General features: G+C 35.2%; 1 protein-coding gene across 44 annotated transcripts in view; it reads right to left on the reverse strand.

Annotated features, from left to right (window-relative positions):
• The window catches only part of LOC100016606 (sodium channel protein type 1 subunit alpha), a 248,514-nt gene that overhangs the window by 204,799 nt on the left and 21,732 nt on the right, over nucleotides 1-21,983 (reverse strand). For 13 of the 44 annotated variants that reach the window (XM_056797258.1, XM_056797227.1, XM_056797233.1 and 10 more), the window contains exons 1-2: nucleotides 14,283-14,932; nucleotides 13,443-13,523 (exon numbers count right to left, since the gene is read on the reverse strand). The exons of 15 other annotated variants lie outside the window; for them this stretch is intronic. The gene's annotated coding sequence lies outside the window, so the exon portion shown is untranslated. Of the gene's footprint in view, nucleotides 1-13,442; nucleotides 14,254-14,282; nucleotides 14,934-21,983 lie in introns of those variants that run through there. 16 more of the 44 variants (XM_056797266.1, XM_056797255.1, XM_056797241.1 and 13 more) reach the window with 7 other exon arrangements.

Consider the following 21,983-nt stretch of genomic DNA (forward strand, 5'->3'; position numbering starts at 1 on the left):
ACTTCAATTCTACCCTTCTACCCACTCTCCACTAAATTATCTTTCTCTCATAACCTTACACCCTTCTCTTGATGTTTCCCCTTGCAGAAAGTGATAGAATAAGGTGCTAAAACACATGGCACCCCCCCCCATTAAAGTCAGAAAGTGAATATTTTCTTGGTATTTTCAAAGATGGCACACTATTTCTTCTCATGTCCATGCCTTTCCAGGTTATTTCCCATGCCTAGGTTGTAGTCCTTCCTTATTCAGCCTCTTAGAATCCTCACTGTCCTTTAGGGCTCACTTCAAGGGCACCCTTCTCCCAGAAGTCTTTACTGATCCTCCAAGATTCTAGAGTCTTCCTTCCCATATTTTCCTGTATCTATTTCTCTTTCCAAGGGCAGACAGCAAACTCCTCAAGGGCAGGTTCCTTTTTGCTTTTGTCTTGGTATTCCTGTCACCTAGCATAGTGTTTGGCATATAGCAGGTGTTTAAATGTTTATTGATTATTATTATTTTTAAATCTTTACCTTCCATACTAGAATCAATACTGAGTATTGCTTCCAAGGCAGAAGAGTGGTAAGGGCTTGGCATTGGGGGTTAAGTGACTTGCCCAGATCACACAGGAAGTGTCTACAGCCAGATTTGAATCAAAGACTTCCCATATCTAGGCCTGGCTCTCAATCCACTGAACCAACCTAGCTTTTTTCATGATTAATTATTGATGTCTTTACAATTGCAGGTCTTATATGTTCAGCTAAATTCTTCTAGAAAGCAAGGCATTGTAATTTTTGAAAAACAGCTCTTTACAGATCTATAAGGGGTTGTAAACTAAAGGCAAAAAAAAAAGCTGTATACATTCCTACTTGCTTCCATTTTGCTAAAATTTATAAACTACCTAATGTGCAAAGCAATATGGCAGCTCCTGACCCAAGACCCAAAATGCCTTGCTACACTTGCTCTAAAAAGATCATATAATTGACAGCCTACTGTACCCAGCTGGCAAGATTACCTGGCTTGGAAAACAGTACCTTATGCTAATATCAGAGTGAGATAAGAGTATATAAAAAAGGGTATGTGGTACTGTATAGGGCACAGAGAAAAATAAATGGAAAGAATTCAAAACTTAAAGTAATAGAACCTGTATTCAAATATCCATTCTGCTTCTTATTACTGGTGTAAGTCTCTTAATCTTTCTGGGACTCAGTTTTCTCAGTTGTAGAAGATGGAGGTTGGATTATATGGTCTCTAAGGTCCCTTCAAGGCCTACATCTATGATCTTATGACTTGTTGCTAAAACAGGAAAGAGCTGGTCACCCCTTTCTGCTTCTGTGGTATCAATATATTCTAGAGAGAATGAAAGGAACAAGCCTATGGTCATTTGAGAGGGGTTTTTTATATTTCTTTTGAGAGTCAGAAGTCAGGCAGAGATAAATGAATCAGATGTATATAAAATAGGTAATTAGAGTTCACAAGAGACAGAAATGATTTCCAGGTAGGGGTAAATGAAGAATCCAAGGCGAAAGTCATGTGGACTAGACTTTAAAGGATGGATGGGTAGAACTCGACAATAGTGAGTAGGGGAATAGTATTTGTAAAATGTTTTGCTCTTTTCCAGATCTAATGGTAATAGTTATTCTTTATTTTCAGACCTCAAGTCCAACATACATTTTGTTGGACACAAGCTGTAAAACATATAGTCAACTCATTATTAATCAATCAACAAATTAAAAAAAAAGACCTACTACTATGTACCAGATATTATGCTAGATATTAGGGATATGGCTACAGAAAACTAAATACTCTCTTGTCACTGGAAGCTTATCTTTTAATGAGGCAGCCAATAAAGTAAACATACACGTATATATATATATATATATAATTTTATTTAATTAGTCAATTTAGAATATTTTTCCTTGGTTTCAAGAATCATATTCTTTTCCTCCTCTTCCCCCACCCCTTCCAGCAGCCAACACATAATTCCACTGGATTTTGCATGTGTCCCTGATCAAAGCCTATTTCCAACACATGCAGATGTATTAAACATAAAGCTTATATGCATGCATTTATACACACACACATACAAAATAGTTAAATATAAGAGAATTTGAGAATCGGTATGCTAGTAGATGGTAGATAGGGAAGGGCTTCATAAAGAAGATGGCAGTTGATCTGTAAACTAAAGGAAGAAAGAGATTCTATGAGGTCCAAGTATAGTGAGCCATACAGAAGAATAAAGAAAGGAAATTGGAAATATAATGTATGATAAAGAAACGACAGTTTGGATAGATGCAGAATACTAGAGTAATTTCCAATGACAGCAGAAATGCAAACTGGGAACAATTTGTAAAGACTTTAAAAACTAATTGGAGAACTTTCTATTTAATTCTATAGCCAAGAGAAAGTCACAAGAGTTGGCTAAGTAGAAGAGTCACATGGTCAGATGTGCACTTAAGGAGAATTCTTTTGGCAGCTATGTATAGAGTGAACTAGATTGGAGGGAGAAATAATTCAAGGAGAACAATTAGGAAGCTGTGGCAATAATATAGACATCAGGTGAAATGGACTTAAACTAAAGTGGTAGCTATGTGAGAGGAGAGAAGAGTTTGGAAGTGAGAGGTATGAAGATAGAAATGACAAGATTTGGCAACTAGTTCTAAATGTGGGGAGTTGCAGAGAGAGTGATCCAGGAAAATGTTGAGATTACAAATTTAAGACACTGGAAGTATGGAATATTTGTATATAAATAAGGCATTTGGGAGGGTTAAGGTTTAGGGGAAAAGATAATGAGTTCAGTTGTAGACATGTTAAGTTTAAGATGCTTCCAGGATACCTGGCTTTAAATGTCCAATAGACAACTAGCCATCCAGATTTAGAACTCAGGCAAGAGAATAGAGCTGAATATATAAATCTGGGAATCATATGCACAGGTTAAGTCCATTGATCTGGATGAGATTATTAAGAGAGAGGAGCTAAGTGGCTCAGTGGATTGAAAGCCAGATCTGGAGATGGGAAGACATGGGTTCAAATCTGGCCTCAGACACTTCCTAGTTGTGTGAACTGGGCTAATCCCCATTGCCTAGCCCTTACCACTCTTCTGCCTTGGAATGAATACATAGTATTGATTCTAAGAGAGATGGAAAGGGTTTTGAAAAAGAGAGAGAATGTATGAGGAGGAGAGAAAAGAAGTTAGGGAAGACAGTTGGAAAACACTCATATTAAAGTTTATGATAATGAGCATCAAACAAATTGAGGAGAAATAAAACAGGTAGAAAGTAAAGCAGGTGAGAAATGGCATTAAAAACCAGAAAGGGGGAGTATCCAGGAAGAGAGGTTAATTACCACAGTGATTTTCAATCTTCTTCTCTAAATTTCCCCTTTTTATGGTTGCTAAAATTAATAAAAATAATGATTTTTAAAATATGTCAAATTCCTTTCTCTTTGCTGCTAACTGGTTGGTAGAAGAATAAAATTTAAACATTTTACAAAGGATTTACTATTGCTCCTTTTCAATCAGGCTAATACAATAGCCATCTTAATATAGAGCAGAGAGCTAATGATTTGGTCTTGGAATTAATTAATGTGGCCAAAAATCATCTCTGGCAATGATACTTCTCAACTTCACTACTTTTTATCTTTAATTTCAAGGCCAAGACTAAAGTAGTATTTTTAGTGTATTTACCAAAGCATGCAAAATATAATCAAAAAACTTCTCAAAATTGGCTTGCTAGAAAAATACTATAATGATATCTGATATTGCTTATCAATACTTCAAGCTAATGTATATGGTTCCAGTGTGAGCTGCTCCAGGAATGATCCAAGCTTAAAGCTATTCGTTCACTAAATAACTCTTTAGGGACCCAAGATCATTCTTTTTTAAAGGAGTGAAGGGGTAATGAAGCTGAAAAAAGATCTTGACAATCATCTCAGAAGTCACTTTGTGCACCAACTGAATATGGATATGGTCTAATTTACAAATGAATAAAAAATGGATCAATAGATTCTTAGGAATATGGACCAATGCAGTTCCACAAAAAAGGTATAAAACTTTCTTTTTAGAAGACCAAGTAGTAGAAGACATTCTTAGCAGAAAGTAGTAGGAGGATTTTAGTAAAGCAGTAGAAACTTATGACCAAAAAGTCAAAGCAGCAGTTAGACATTGCCAAGACTTAGCCCTGTTGGAACTCTTCCAGCCAAAACATAGCCCTAAGAATATGAGACACCTACTACCTCTCTCCAAGTGGCAAGGATATCTGTAGTAGATTGCACTTACATAATCATAGAATTTTGAAGGGACCTTAGAGGACATGTAATATATATATATATATATATATATATATATATATATATATATATAAAAATAAAACTTAAATCCAGAAAGTACCCTCAAATCAACACACTAAACAGGTGATTATCCAGTCTTCTCAGACACCTGCCCCTTGTGGCAGTCTATTACACATTTGTATAGCTTTAATTGTTAGGAATTTTGAATTGTTAGGAATTGTTCAGTTGTTTCAGTCATGCCCAATTCAGTCATGGATACAATGCCACCTGGAAAAATCCTGGAATGGTTTACCATTTCTGACTCCAGCTCATTTTACAGATGAGGATGCTGATATTACATTTCCTAATTGTCTTTTTTCATCTTGTCCCTTTTGTTCTTAGGTCTGCCTTTTGAAAGAAAAAAAAATCTAATCCCTTTTCTAAATGCTAGTCTTTAAAAGGCTTAAAGATAAATATAACATCCTCTAAGTCTTCTATTCTTCCAAGAAAACGTGGTTCTTTTGACTGATCTTCAGAGGGCATGAACTCAAGTCCCATTAGCATTAACATTCTCTTTCCCCACCTCTGGATGTTCCTCAGTTTACAGTGTTCTTCCTAAAAGGAGATATCAAAAGCTCAGTCCAATATTCAAAATATGGTCTGCCTAAATTAGGAAACAAAACAATACTATTGGATTTTTATTCTTGGAGTTATACCTTTTTTACTCTAGCAAATAATCTAACTTACATTTATACTGTTTAATCACCCTGAGTCTGAAGTTTATCAAAATATCTAAATCTTTTTTTCAGCCAACCTGTTGACTAATTATGTTGCCATCACCTTGTGCTTATGAAATCAATTTTTAAAAGGACCCAGTATAAGAATTCACATTTATACATTTCATCTGTCTAGATTTGACCCAATATTATGTCTTGTCAAGATTTACTTTTTGGATACTGATTCTGTAATTCAATATTTTTGTTAACCCTCCCAGTGTTGTGTAATCAGCAAATTTAGTAAGCTTAGGACCTTTATCCAGGTCATTGATAAAAGTGTTAAACAGTACAGGACTGAACACAAATCACAAGGTCACTTCACCGGAGACCTCCTTCTAAGTAATCATTGAATCATTAATGAGTACTCCTTGAGTCCATCCAGTCATTCAACAACTTCTGACTCTCAATAACAACTAATTTCTAGGTCATATCTCATCATTCATGGAAGAGGACAGTGATTCTACTCTGTAATCTCTCTTGGTTATTACTTTGATATTAGTCCTAATTTAATATTTTGATCTTTCATAGCTCCTATTACATCTTTTGATGCAGATGTCACTGAATGGGGTACTCAAGCCTTTAAAAAATGTAACTTTAAAGCTGTTGTCTTGATATGGTATATATTTCTTTTTATCCTTCATAGTTAGGTCCTCAGTGCATGTACAAAGGTTTTGCTTAGCCAAATAAAATATTAACATTAAAGATAATCAATTGAGAGATTTTCAAGAGTTTGGGGAGCTATTTTAGGCTAAACTAAACAACTATATATTGTTGTGGCCAGAACATTTCCTTGCTACCTACTTTGCTGGTGTATACTAAGCATTTAGCTAGTTTACCATAATCCTGTCCTAAAATAATTGAACACAATTGATGATAAGCTTACTTTAAGTCCTTTTTTAACTGTAGAAATGTGGAGTTTGGGAAATGAGTAGACTGTGGTATAATTTATGGGAAGTTTAAGAGGTAATGACATTCATCTAATAGAAATGATGATTTTCTCCACTTCCCTTCCTTTTTGTATTTCCAAGGAGGGATAACCCTACTTCCATTTTTTAAAAGGTCTTATTTTCTTTCCATTTTCCAGTGAAGCAAATAGGTTTATGCTAAAAATATACATGATCATTAAAGATGTCATGGTTGGGCTGCAGGAGAACATTTAGCAACTGAAAAAGCTGGTCATAAAGCAAACACCATTAAAAGTGAGTAAAGAGAAAATGATGTCCAGGGATGGAAGAAGCATTCCAGTACATTTGGAATGTTCTCAAATTTCAAAGGTTTAAAATGCACTCAGATTTCCAAACTGAAAGGTTCCATGACATAGCAGCTCTTTTGAACTGAAGTCCTGTTGTGGCTTAGCCAGAGCATTTCTGAACTGTAATATTGCTGAAAACTTCCCTGAGAAATACATACCTGGCCATAGTCAGACACTTTTTCCTTTCTCTTTTCTTGGGTCTAATCAGAACTGTAATCAGTTTTACTTGGCTACTTTAAATTGTAAATAGCCAATAGTCTCTGAAGGACAACAGCAAGCAAAGGTAGAAGACAAGTAAAAAGGGAAAATAAGACAACACCAAGAGAAAAGAACTTCCATTTTAAAGGGAAATTCTAAAAATTGAGACCTGTTTAAAGTTGGAAGAATAGTGGATGGTTGGTGGATAAAAGCTAAAACTCACACCAACAATAAGGAATAAGATAAAGATAAAAGAATACTACAACAGAGGTACTGAAATGGGATTCTTGGAAGAAAATAAATTATAAAGTAATAGGAGATTCATTCATAAAATGAACATTTATTGAACCCCTTTTTCAAAGTATTTGGGAACTACAAAGATGATAGATTTAGAGTCAGGAGGAACTTAACAGATATAGTCCCTCTCTTTCATTTTATAGATGACGAAACTGAAGCTCAGAAAAGTTGTGACATTTTTCATGATCATACAGGTAGTAAAAGTAGCAAAGCTGAAATTAAAACACAGGTTCTTTGACCTCAAATACAGTCCACAATCCCTTACATCAAGTTATTCTATAGACAGTTACTCTCTCTGACTTTAAAGATGTTCTAGTAGAGGAGATAACATGGTAAACAAAGAACTATGTAGAATGAGCTAAGTGACACAAGGATGACTTATTTAGGCATATCAATTAAAATAAATTTGTTTCTCTTTTCTCCTCCACCTCCTTTTTGGGGTATGATATGTAAAAGAAAAAAGAGATTCCTGTTTGTTTTTTAAGAGAGCAGTAATGTTGGTTAGTTCTATAGGTATGAAATGGGTGTAATTTATAAAAGTAAGAAATAAAAAAACTAAAAGATATGAATAAACTTCTTAAATAAAGAACTATATTAACAAGTGAACAAAATGGAAAATTCCAGAAATATAGTTTCATGATTTTGTCTGATTCTATAGCTTCTAGCCATGTACAGAAATGGAAGATTTTTAATTTCTCTTGATAAAAAGAAATGCTATTTTTTTACAAAATGGTCAGAATGAAATGCAAGAAAATCATGGGCAGAACATGAAGCTCCAAGATCATGTATAGTTAAAGAAAGAGGCAGGAACTAATTTTTTTGTGCACCTGGGGTGTTAAAAAAAAGCATAGCAACACTGAACACATTGTAGATATTTGGTAAACTGAGACACAGAAAGCCAGATGTGGTATGAAATGGTATCCATACAATGAAGAATTAATTTAGTACGTCTTTAATTAAAAAAGAGAAAAAAAGTTGTTGGGTTTTTCTTTTTAAAGAAAGAACAATAGCCTGAATGCAAACCGTGGTTTAAAGTAACTTATAGTTCTGTGATTTTCCTCATGACAAACCTGGGAGTAGGTTGAGAAGTAGAAGTAGATTGTCCAAGTATTATTTATTCATTTCCATTATAATATTATGAGTAATGAGCCCTATTTATAGAGAAGGGGCCACATTTCACAAGAGGTCTGTTGTTTGACTGGTAGAGAAGCAGAATAGACATCTCTAGCCTTTTCTTCCCACTACCCTTTTCCAAGGGAGATGTTCATCCCTGCCAGGAAGGAAAGGGTTAGGACTGGAAACTACCATTCTGTTCACCCCAGAGAGAGGGCAATACTGGAAGCATATGTCTGCTAAAAGTACATCTACATGCTCCTTAGATATTGTTTGTCTAACGGTATGATTTGGTTCCATCTAACTTTTTGATCACTTTGTCCTTTTAGGAGAAGAAGGAAACCCAAGCTCTGTATCCTAGACTTTCCTCCTTTCCCACCTAAATCAATTCTACAATAAATACAGATAGAGAATAACAAAGAAGTCCATTTAGTTAAATCACATCATAACAGAAATCAGAAGAGTTATACATAGAAGCATACAAATATGGAGATCTCCTTTTGGGAGCAAAATAACTCAGCTCAACCAAGGGTGTCTATCATATCTTCCCAATCTTTTCCTTCAGGAAATTAAAGCCTCTTCCATCTTGTCTCTTGAAGTTAGAAACCAAGAGTACCCACATAACGAGCACCCAAAAGGGGACTGCTAAGAACTGAAGCTCCTGGCTCTCATCTACTCTGCCCACCTTTCACACAGGGCAGGGCATTCATCTCCACCAGTAAGGAGAGAGTCTCATCCCCATAGACTTTGAAACAGTTGTCATACAAATAATGAAAGAAACTTGTCAAGGTAATATAAATAGTAAAGGTTAGAGATAGGCTTTGAAATTGGATTTCCTGATTTCAAGTCAAAGACCATTTTTCCTATTGTTTCATAAAACACAATAATCTTAAAAATAATAAGCCAGCTTTAGCAGTTCTCAATCCTATCTCCTTCTTTAAATGATTCTGATGTAAAAGATGCAATCAGTAGAAACTTGATAAATTTAAAAAATAAGGACTTTCTATATCTGTAGAATAATTTAGAATAACATTTATAGAAAACTAAGCTATTAAAACTTAAAATTGTATTAAGACTTTTGGGATACTTCATATGATACTTTTCTCAACCCTGACAGGTAGATGTTATATATATTATTATCCTTTCTCAGGAAGATGAGCAAACTGACCATGCTCATGCAGCCACTGAATGAAATAGGATTTGCAGGCCTCTTACAACAAATTCAGCATTCCTTTCATATGGACACACAATATCCCAACAAGAGGACAACATAACAAACAGATAAAGCTAGGTGATTCGAAGGATAGAGTGCTAGACCTAGTGTCAGAAAGACTTTTATTTGTGAATTCTAATTTGACCCCATCCACTTACTAGCTCTATGACCCTGGACAAATCACTTAACCCTACTTCCTTCAATTCTTCATCAGTAAAATGGTCTGGGGAAGGAATTGTCAAATCTTCCGGTACTTTGCCCAGAAAATACCAAATAAAGTCACAAAGAGTTAGACATGGCTGAAAATAACCAACCACCATAACAAAGAATGTACTCAGCTATGGTTTTATCAATTTAAAATATACAGCAATACAACATCTATATAACAATTCCACTTTCTCTTCTCCCAATTAAAGAGTTAAATATTTAAAGAATGACATTTTCTAGAAATTGCTAAGAGACCAATTTTGTTCCAATAAAAGAAAAAAAGTCCTAATGATTAGTTAAATGTAATGCCTTTGGAGATAGCCAGTTTTTCTTAAACAAAAGTCTTTAAGCAAAGCTTCGATGACCACTTTTCAGGTGTGCCATAAGAAGAATTCTTGTTCAAGCATGAATTGGCCTAGATAGCCAGTGAGCTCCCTTCCAACACTGAGATTCTCTGATTCTATGTTGCAACATATGTTGCACCAAGTAAACAATTACATTGTTTTTTAACTGAATAAAATGACAAAGCCCCAACATATAAAGTAGACTTCCTAAGTCTAAGAAAGAGAGGGATAGGATGGTGAGGATAGTCATACTCATTCTTAATATTCTTATTACAAACATTTGGAAAAGATAAGATACTGCCCATGGTATTGTCTGTCCACCACTATATGCATCGTGATATATTCCTCTCAATATAGCTATATATATGCCTTTCTAAAACAGTCTTTGACAAAAACATTTTAAAGAGAAGATCTAGATTTTAAATTATCTATATCCAAAATGTTAATTATTGCATAAACTTGCATAGCATGGCAATTTCCTACTGCTGTTATGCACCAGTATGGCCCTAATATCTTTTAGCTAGTGAGGGTCAGTCAAGAGATAAGATTGAGAGATAACCAATGGACTGCCCTCAGGTTCCAGTGGCATTTACACAATGACTAAATGAATGGAAAAACAATGCCAAAGGAATATGAGGAAGACCATTAGCATGATGCCAATGCTTTTACAGGATAATGTGGGCACATGTAGCATAGGATAGGCAGGCAAAATATGTATTGTTGTAGGGCATGTGTGCATTAATGAGATCACAGCTCCTTTGGAGCACTGAAGTATTAATGGAGCTAATGTTTGTGATATTATATTAACCTAACCTAGAAGAATGATCACATTAAATTAATAATCTGGGTCTCAAAGTCCATTTGCTTTAGACTCACCTTAATGATGGAGATTGATTACTCAGTGCTTTACACCCAAGTGAGAGGCAGAGCTGGAGAAAAGAGATCTGTTTCTGATTTCTGGCTTGACTCTTTGGGTTACTGAAATGATCTTCTCTGGGAAGAATCTGACAACATTGAGGTGCTGGTTCCTATAAGTGTTACTTTCTTCCTTAGGGATAAGTCTTGAGTCTCATGTCTTCTCTCTCAGAGCTGGAAGCCAGAAGAGTAGGATTTCACTACTCCCAAGCTCTTCCCAAATCTGTCCCCCACTCAGGAGGAGAGCACTGATGTGGAAAGTTCCATTCAAATGGCCTTTGAGCCAAAGGTTACAAACTATTCATTAAAAAAATCAATCACTTTATCTTTTTTTACTTCAAAATGTTCCAACAATTTAACCAATCAGTGGGGGGGATGTAATTACATATACTATATAGCTCATGAAACTCTTATAAGCAATAGAATGTATAAGCATTTCATCTTTCAACTATACAGATGTGTATTTCTATAGGTACCAGTAGAATCTGCTGATTTGAACAGAATTTTGTTTTCCTGTCAAAATGAATAGTGACTTTTTGTTTTTAAATTGAAGCCAACTTCATGGCATTGGAGGAACTGTGTCTTGACCAACACTCTGTTCAATCAGGTATTTTACTCTTACTTTTAGAAAGATATTTTCTTTGTTTCTGAAGAGTTTGGGCTTTGTTTTATTTTTAAATGAAGAGATAGATTTTATGCAAGTTATTTGTTGGTTTAATTTTTTAAATGGGTATGTTGCTGGAGATATAATAGAGAGATTGGCTATAGGTATTATGTATGCTGAATTGAAATGAATTGAATCTGTAAGAATTTTAAGCAAGTGTGGAGAACCTTGGTGCTTGGTGTGACTTCAACTGGTTTTAGGATACATTTGTCTTGATCACCGGTCCCTGACAATAATCTTCCAATGCGAGATTTTGGTCAGAGAAAACCTTTGAACGCTAATTAAGCCAAATAATTAGAAATTCAAAGGGCAGCAGTAACACTTTGAAACCCAAGTTTCAATGAATTTGATGTTTGGCAAGTATGACTTAATTTAATAAGAACCTACTGAATGTTCTCTACCATTAGCGATCTCATTGTTGGTTCCTCTATCTCACTCTGTGTGTGTGTGTCTTTTTTTCCTATAGTCATGTGACCTTAATGAAAATGAAACTTTCTAGAGTTCACTTTTCCAGTTGCAAAGTAAGGCAATAATGCTGAATAAGTCTTATAAGTTACACTTTGAGAAAAGAGAATGGACATCTTAGACCTTAAAATAAGTTATTCATGTTCTAGAACCCCATTCTAAAACAGCCACGTCAAGATGGCCTAGTCTATAATGTCTAAGAAATAATTATATACTGGAGATACCCTGGCATGGGAGCAGGTTGTCCTACTCCCTTATTGGCAATGATTAGATAGACCAATCCAACACATTTTTCTCTTGTCTTCTTAGTATCCCAGATTTCTACCTGTAGCTAGAGTGATTCTCATTAGATTCTCTTATAGCTTTCTAGATGCTCTACTTCTAGTATAATGCCAAAGTAGACAATATCAAGTTTTCTACTCAATTTTTTTCTTTCAAGTTTTTTTTAATTGTTTATTCTTCAAGGTTTTTTTTTTGGGGGGTGGGGAGGATTTCCTGGGGAGCCAGTAGGTCTGTCATACTATTTTGCTCACCACCAACTAACTGCTTGATACATTATAGTTAATTAGGTTACTTCTTATAACCAGCCTTCTTATAATAAGGTTCTATCTTGGCCAGCCCTCAAAGGCTTATTGTCAAAATGAACAAGTAATGAGATTTTAAAATGATTTGCTGTCTTCACAAGGAGGTGCTATATCAATCCCAGTTATTATTACTGGCATTAGGCTTTGAGATACTATTTTTATTTGTGTGAATCCCCCAAATATTCTGGTTATGGGCCAATGCAAATTGAAATTTGAGAAACACTTAAACAATGCAACAACAAAAGGCACACACACACAAATGAACAGCAATAAGTTAAAAAAAAACTTATTACACTACACATAACATAAAATTCACAAAGGCTTTGTTCTGGCCATTGATAACACCATCTAACCCATACAACTAAATTCTTTTCCTGTGCATCCCTATAAAGTCATCCATTTCTGTCTATACAAGATGTTCCTAAAATAGACACAGACCAACAAATATCTTCAAGGAGCTATGGGAAGGAAGGCCTGAATTGCCACATTCCTCATCTGAGGGATGCAGTACCATAAATATAACTAAAGCCATGGAAAGATTTTAAGTACTTTTTCAATTGTTTTTATTGTTTCTAGTGTACATGCTTAATGTGAACATAGTGTCAGACAGCTTATAAGATGTGAGGCTGCTCACAGTTCCGGTTGCATCACCCTGCTATGGCTAGGTATTGCAGCAAACATTAAAGGTAAACTCAGTTCCTGTTCTAAGAAGCAGGCATTAGGCAGAGGAAACTAATCAAGCAGAAACAGCCAAGAATCCATATGGAATTTTCCTTTTATTTTATGGTGGGGGGGCATCAGCCTCTTGAGGTGATTTTCAAGTACTTTCCAGAGAAATTTTGTGTATGTGATAGCATTAGTGCACCAAATATTTGCAAACCAACCTAGGCACCTACAGAAAAGAAGCCAGATTTGCTGGGTGTGATTTTAACAACAGTTATTAACAAACACATTTGTAACTCCACCTCTGAAATATTTTAAGACACAATCTCTCTCTCACACACAAACTGCACTGAATTTAAATAATTAAATCTAAAAGAAAAAAAAAACACCTCTCTGTCTGCAACTCCTTTATTAGGACCAATGAAAATCTCCTTCCAATTAAAAAAAAAAACACCCACAAATACAGCAGGGAACACTGAACAGGAAGCAAGCCTTTTTTATACACATACCTCAAACAGGTAGGAGTGAAGGAATCCATATTAGAAAAGATGATGAAAGAGCTTCATGTCCACCTGGGAAAATGTCTTGTGCTGTTTGGGAAAGCAAGACGGTTCAGATTGTGAACCGAGTAGCATCTGCAGTATCATTGCTGGCAATGACCTCTATCTAATTAAAAGTAAATCGGGCTTTCCAAGGAGGTATTCCATGGGAAGAGCTATGTTTTGTTATTTTCCTCAGATACAGAATTCCTGTTGGGGGCAGAAGGAGCCCAGTATCAAAGCCCCCCAATCTGGGCCAAGATGGGATGAGGTATAAACCCAAAGCACAGCAACGGCCTCAAGAAGCTGGACACCCCTGCAGTGCTAGGCTTCTCAAGCAATCCCACCGCCTTCCTCCCATGGGCTGCAACCTGGTCTCCAGTTTTTGCTTCATCCTCAGGAACAAGATGACCTCTATTTAGAGCCTAAGCAATTCCAATTCTAAACCAACAGTGAAGAAAGGGGTGGGATGGGGGTGGGGTGAAGGGACCTTGGATATGATAAAAAAAGAAAAAGAAAACAAAACACGAGAATTGGCAAATGTCCAAGGTCTATTAGGCTGAAAAAACCCAATCTTCTACCAAAATGCTGATTTGCAAAACAGACCCGATTTAGGCTTAGGGAAGGTTGAAGGGGATGCTGGTGGGAGGGTGGGAGGAGGGGGAAGGAAGGGAGGGGAGGGGGGAATAGTTGGAATTCATATGCAAAAATAGACTTCCTGCTCGGCCAAGAACGACAGGCTCTTTTTAAATGGGTAGCTGAAACATAGGAACCAAGGACTGAAATGAAACAAGCCTTCATCTGGCTTACCTGAGAAAGCGGAAAATCACCCATCTGCAATGAGGGAAGACAGCATCTCCTAGAAGCCTGGACGATAGCGTGCCCTTAGTGGAAACTGGCCCGATTTTTTTGTTACAAAAAGGTTACCAACTATTTACAACTGCTGCATTCTCCCTGGGAGGAAAGCCCCACACATACACCAAAGAGACCTCTGCAGTATCCTCTCGGCTTCATCCTCGGCTTCCTGTATTGAGGCTCACTCTATGGTACCTAATACAAATCAGCAAATAGCTTGTTTAAAAAAAAAAGAAAAGAAAAGAAAGCCAGAAGTCGGCACCTTACGTAACAGCTCCATCTACTGGGCAAAAGTCACCTATAGGATTTGTGTGATCTTTCTCAGCTTCCCTCTTTGCTCTTTGGCTTATCCTCCTTCTCCTTTCTAAAGCTTCCTCCTTTCTTTATGTGCTACTAATCTATCTATCTTTCTTTCTTTCTTTCTTTCTTTCTTTCTTTCTTTCTTTCTTTCTTTCTTTCTTTCTTTCTTTCTTTCTTTCTTTCTTTCTTTCTTTCTTTCTTTCTTTCTTTCTTTCTTTCTTTCTTTCTTTCTTTCTTTCTTTCTTTCTTTCTTTCTTTCTTTCTTTCTTTCTTTCCTTCTTTCCTTCTTTCTTTCCTTCCTTCCTTCCTTCCTTCCTTCCTTCCTTCCTTCCTTCCTTCCTTCCTTCCTTCCTTCCTTCCTTCCTTTCTTTCTCTCTCTCCTTCCTTTCTCTCTCTCCTTCCCTTCTTTCTCTCTCCTTCTTTCTTTCTTTCTTTCTTTCTTTCTTTCTTTCTTTCTTTCTTTCTTTCTTTCTTTCTTTCTTTCTTTCTTTCTTTCTTTCTTTCTTTCTTTCTTTCTTTCTTTCTTTCTTTCTTTCTTTCTTTCTTTCTTTCTTTCTTTCTTTCTTTCTTTCTTCTTCCTCTCCCCCATCTCTGTCTCTTTCTCCTCCCCCTTCTTTCTCTCTCCCTGCTCCCACCCCTCACTCATTGAACCAAATTTCTTCCATTAATAATGAAAAAAATAGCAAAAATATACAGCTGTGTCTAAGGATATGGGATTATATAAGACCAGAGACTTAGGCCTCAGAAAAACCTATACTAGAAGCCATCTAGACCCATCTCATTTTACAAATGAAGAAATTAAGGTCTAGAGAGGTTAAAATAATTTGTCCAAGGTCACACTGGGAGGGAGTGATAAACTGAGTTAAGAACTTGGCTTCTCTGACTTTAAATACAGCACTTTTTCCATTATGCCATACTGATACTGATTTAGAATTTTGTTCTGGTAAACGTGAACATTTTCTCATTTCTATCATCAAAACCAGGCTGAGTAAAACAGTTACTTAAAAGAGCAATAACAACAACAAAGCATTCTAAAAAGAGAAAAAAGAGTACTCTAAGCGCGCTTCCCATCATACATAGAATAATTTTACCTTTTCATAGATTTTAAGAAGTCATTTAAGCAATGTTAGCAAAGTGTCAAGAACGTTTTAGTTTCCATGTTTTACCCTAATTTGTAGTTTGTAGTTTTTGCGTTTTCATTCCAATTCTTGTGATATTTATGTTTTACATTCTATAACAATATGTCTCATAAGCATCCTTGTGTTTTTGTACTGCCATAGTGTTTCTAATTGTCAAGGATGATCCAAACTGAAGTTGGTCTTGCTCTGCTTCACTATTCTGAATCTTTTTTACTTGTAGAATAGTAAGAAATAGTAACTCATACACTGGACCTTATGGATCTTTGAAGTTGTTTTGGAGTCATCCATAAATTCTCATAGAGTTATACATTATTAGACTTGGAAGGGACTCATATATGATTTACTCAAGGTCACACTGTAAGCTCTTAGGTCCAGATAGAAATTCATAGTTTTGAGCTACTACAATTTAATTTGTTTTGAAAATTATGTACTAAGGAAACTATATAAGGAGTTGGAAGAGACATCAACAGCCATTTAGTTCATCTCTATCATTTTACAGATGAAGAAACTGAGGACCAGATGAGCCATCTTCTCAGAGAGGATAGAAGGGCAGCCTAGGTTCAAGGATTGCCTCTGACACAAGCTATGTTACCAAAGTTGCATAATTTTTCAGTATTCCAGGCAACTCTTGAAGTGATGGACAAGTTGCCAAGTTGTTTAAATAGAGGGAGTTTCCAAAGACAGAATTCCTTTCATTAATAAAATAGGAGGTTTGAAATTTTAAATGCTCAAAAAAGAGTTAATTATATATGGTACCTACAACCCTTTTTCATTCTTCATCCAAATACATTCTCATATGTGGTGAGTGCCATTCCAGGTGTAGTCATATCAAAAGGTCTTGTCAAGCTAAACAAGTATTAACCAATGATTTGACAACATACATTATATAAGACAATATTCAAGAAGAGGATGAGAAGCCAGTCCAGGAAACAAAGATACCACCTTTCTAACACTTAATGTCCCTATATAGTTTTCCCTAGTAATAGTTAAAAACTGCATAAGTCTATATTTTTGGATATAGAGTCGACTCTCAGTTTATCTATGTGTGGATTCTCCTCTTGCAGCCAATATTTGGTTCTAGGCTGACTTCTCCATTTCAGGTAGAACATTTATAAAGATTTCTTTCCACCACTGTCAGCTGCTGTGTGATCAGGAAATACAAAGGGATTTGAGTATTGCCTATCTCTAAAGGTTCTTATGAGGAAAAGATTTTTTAAATCTTTAAGTGCTAGATATTGATAGAGATATAAAAGAACTGTTATTCCTTTAGTGGAGCTCTAGGAAATCCTGGCATAAATTAGTAGAGAAGTCTTTGAGTGTTGCTTAAGGAGCAATGAGGTTAAGGAACGTGCTTGTGATCACACAGCTGTTAAGCATTAGGGGCAAGATTTGAAATAAAGTATTGCTGACCCCAGGACCAATGAATTCTTTATTCACTACTTAAGCTGCCTTTGTATTATAAAATATGAATTATATCAGGGCTAAGCAAAACATGATTAAGAAGTCAAATCTGCAATCCTCTCTCCAAATATGATCTATCTTAAATACAAAAAAAAAAGTGATATGTGGAAGAGCCACAAATTGGCGAAACTACACTTCTATCCTAAGTGTATCTTTTAAAGTTTCTTTTTTTGGCCATAACTTGAAAAACCCCAAACAACCATATGGATATATAAAAAAGAAGTCAAAATCTCTGTGCTTTTCAACACCAGACAGTTAGGTTGTTCCCAATTCAGGTATGATTTTTTAAGAAACTCTGATAATAGCCCTAAAGCATAATAAAAATCATAATTGGTCTATGAGTAAAATAGGTAAATACAATTTTCACTAACCAATTACTAAAAAACCAAGAAGTCACCACAATTACAAACCAAATTATTAACAGACAGTTTCAGGAATTGGGGGGAAATCAATTTAGGATATATAAAATTTCAAATTAACCCTAAAATGAGTTTTATTCTTTAGACTATAAAAGGAGGAACTCTAAGTTGTAGAGTATAAATATGTTAGGATGAAGGTGGATTTTGCAGGTCTTCATTCAAGCCATTTTCATACAATAGTATTACCTGGCTAACTTAATAGAATACATTATGTTTGAATACATTAAAAACTTAGGGGGGGGGTGAAAACTAGTGACTAACCCAACAAAATTTTTAAGAATAAAATTTCCCTCCAAAAAATAAGCCTAATCAAATTAAAAACTGAATGGTATACAGTACTTCAAAATTTACATGAAGTAGGTACTAGAGGTGTTTCTTATTCCCACTTTAAAATAAAGTATGGCCCACATAAACTTTGGCCTTGGTCATGTACCTGGTATTAGAACAAGGGTTTGAACAAAGGGTTTTCTCACTCTAAGTCTAGCAGACTATATGGTATACCACTCTAATTCTGAGCAGCTATTATACAAATTTCCTTGCAACATATTTTACAGGGTCTTAAAAAGCACTGGAAACTGAAAAAGACTTCTGTTAGAGTGACAGATTAATTTAACTATTTGAGTTTTTTGAGTACTGTGTTTCAGATGAATTATTTTTAATCATGATATGTATATGGCATTTAACAATAATTTATATATCCCCATCTCTCAGACGAGGAAAAAACAACAACAACCCACAACAATTCCTTTACTTTAGACATGATTAATTCTATTTTTGCAATGGGGAAACACTAGCAGAAAAATAAATTACTTTGGCCTCCGTTCTTAATGTTAACATTTTCACACAACTTTTATCCATTTTAAAGCAGCTAAAATTGAATGTGGAATTTACCTCCTCCTAGATAAATATAGACATGCAGAGAGTGTAATTAAAAACCCTTCAGGCCTTGAGCCAAATAGCTTCCCAGTAAGGGTCATGTTATACTTTTATATAGGACATAAAATTTGTTCTAGTCTACACATATGTGGAGTCCAGTCCACTAACTTTAAAAAATCCTCTGGGTTCAAGAGTTGCTTTAGGAAATTGGGCTTTCTCTATATGGCTCCCAAATTTATTTTCATTGAAAAGTGAAAAGCTCTGCTACTTTGATGTTTTGCCTACACAACATCAAACTTTTTTTTCCCTCATAGAATCATTTTAGCACACTATACATGCCTTAGGTCAAGGACTATTTTTATTTTTAGTCTATCAATCAAGGCCTAAACAATTTCAATAATTAGGCTTTTTGATCTTACTTAAAAACATGTCATCATCTAGTACCAAAGGCCAAAATAACAAAAAAATCACATTTTTGAGAAAAAATTTAAATCAGTATGAGTAGCTCTATATCTATAATTGCTATTTTGAAACTTTATTTTCTATTTTTCAAAGACTCTAAAATATTGTACTATTTCCAAATGATTCCCTTCTTTGTTTTTTTTTCTTTAATGAGGAAGGCATTAATGCAAAGATTATTTTATCCATCTTGACTATCTTGCCACAGTAGAGATGGAAGCATTTTAATCTGCCTGGTCAGATTCATTTCCCACTCCTTTCCCCACTCCCACCTTATCTACTATATCCATTTTCTTCTAAGCAAATAAAACATCATTTGAATGCTGTTGCTTTGCTTAACTTGCACACAAGTCCTCATCCTTAAAGAAGTAAATAGTTTCCCCAAATTAAAGTAGTTCTGTTGAATGTGAACTGAAAATTGATCATAAGATTGAAGATCCAGATCCAAGTCAGACCATTCCCGTCACTTCACAGAGGAAGAAACTAAGGCTCCATCACTTCAAAGTGAATACAAAGTGATATCACCCCCCCCCAGCTTTTGCTAACATGCCAAGTGTAATAAGCCTAAGGAAAAATAAAAATATTCCAAGGTCTTCTAGCAGAAAAAAATATTTACTAGTTCCTAAATTTCAATATACTTTTTCTTGCCTAGAATGAAATCATAACTTATAGTAGTCATCAGCATTATTATAAAGAAGAGTATTAGTGCTCTGTGTTTTCTACTTTAAAGGTTTAGTGATGTCTTTTAGGTCCCTTTTTTGTGTTAATTATATTAGAGGTAGAAGAGAGAGCTGAAGTGTTTTCTAAACAAATTTTGATCCAATATTTTGATTTTTAATGACTGCTGATTCATAGATGACATTTCAAAAATATCCTAAGATATGATAAACCCCCCAAAAAATCATAAAATAGAACAATTATCAGCTTGTGTCTGTCCCTTCATTGCTTTATAAGGATATAGATGACTCTCAGAGATCTTTGATTTTAGACCTTAGATTTAGAATTTAAATTTAATCTTATTATTTTATATATGAAAAAACTTAGGTATTTGTGAGATTTTCAAGGCTCATGCAGCTAGTTAGTAGGAGACTTGGTACTAAAACCCAGGCTTGTAGCATGGCCAAAAATCTCTCAAGTTCTTTGCCTTGTCTGTCCAATGAAGGAAATTAATATTGAGTACTTAAAGAAGCATATACCAAGAAAAATGCAAGCATGTAGAGTATTTCTAGAAATATCTCAATTGATTTTCATTCAAAGTTTGACAGGTGATGAATGTGCTGGAATTTATGAGTGCATTTACTGTTTAAGAAGGTGATGGACTAACCAACACTGAGTTTAGCAAATATAGGAAAAGTTCATGTCTTTTAAAAAAAATCCAGCTCTCATCTAAATATCAATATTAAAGGATGCCTCTGGATCCATCATTGAATATAAAAGTGAACTTTCCATATGGAAAGTCAGAAACCAAGATGAAATCTGTAAAGTTATTAAAATTCAAACCAAAACAGCAAACATTTATTAAGCACCTGCTTTGTGCTAAACCCTATAGTTGGCACTGGTTTTATAAAGATAAAAAGCAACCAATAGTGTCTGACCTCAGGGAGATTATAATTGACTGGAGATTGGGGACATGACATTTTTGTAAATAAACATAATATGAAGAAGAAAATTATGGATAGAGGCAAGATGTAGTAAAAAAGTTCTAGAAATTTTTGAGGAGGGCCAGAACAATCTTGGATGGGTCATCAAGGACATTTTCATAGAGAGGATATATTTTCAGTGAGCTGAAGGAAAAGAATAATTTTGGTTGGTTCAGAGAGGAATGAAGGCACCCTAGACATGGGGAACTACAGGCTTACTTGCTAAAAGCCTGATTTCTTTTAGGTGCCTCTGTTGAGTTACTTAAAAAGAAATTCTTTGCATATATTAGAGTTAGTAGAGAGCTGAAGCGTTTTCTATAGAAAGGTTGAAACTATCTTCAACCTCTTTATGACTAATGATTCAAAGATGGCTCTCCAAAAATAACTTTGGATATGATAAACCAAAAAAGAATAGCAATCACCTTGCATCTATACCCTCATTGCTACATGAAGATGAAGCACGAATGCATAGAGTCAAAAAATGTAGGACATGACTGGAGAACTGCTACTAGTCCAATTTAGCTGGAACAAAATGGCTAGAGTGGAATGTGAAAAATGGCTGGAAGTAGAGGTTAGTGTTATTTAAGGGGAACCGTAAAAGACAGAATTTGTATTTTACCCTCTAAACAACAGACAACTAAAGATTTTTTTTAAAAGAAATAACTTGCCAATGACTATGAAATGATTTGGCAGCTGCATGAAGGAAGGACTTGCTAAAGGTGAAAATAGTAACAAGAAGATCAGTTAGGAGAGGTGATAAGAGAATAAATTAGGTTGGTAATACTGTAAGCAGAGAGCAGGAGAAACCTACCTCCACTCCCTCTCCCACTTCTGGAACCATGAATCTTAAACAAATCAATTCTGTAATTGTTCCTGGATGTAGTATGTCATTTTATTCCCTTGTGATCACAGTCACTATTCCTTTAAATGTCATGACCAAAATGTACCTTCATAGCTACCATTCCCCTATGTGGGTTGTCTCTAAAAATAATTTAATTAGTAGTTACAGGAAGAGCTTTGGAAACATACAATATCCATTCATGTTTTAAAAATTTTTGAAGTCCAACAAATAGAAATATTGATAATTTTAAAAATTCTGGGGCAGCTACATGGGTCAGTGGATAGAGATCCAGGCTTGGAGTCAGGAGGTCCTGGATCTGTTGCCTCAGACACTTCCCAACTGTGTGATCTTAGATAAGCCACTTAATGTCAGTTGCCCAGTCCTTAACCATTCTTCTGCCTCAAAACTGATGTTTAGTATTGATTCTAAGACAGATAGGAAGGCTTTAAAACAACAGCACACAACAGAAAAAAAGTATTTCATTCATTCATTCTTTTTAAATATGAAAAGTCTTCATACTC

Source organism: Monodelphis domestica, chromosome 4, assembly GCF_027887165.1.
Source record: "Monodelphis domestica isolate mMonDom1 chromosome 4, mMonDom1.pri, whole genome shotgun sequence".
Classification (NCBI taxonomy): domain Eukaryota; kingdom Metazoa; phylum Chordata; class Mammalia; order Didelphimorphia; family Didelphidae; genus Monodelphis; species Monodelphis domestica.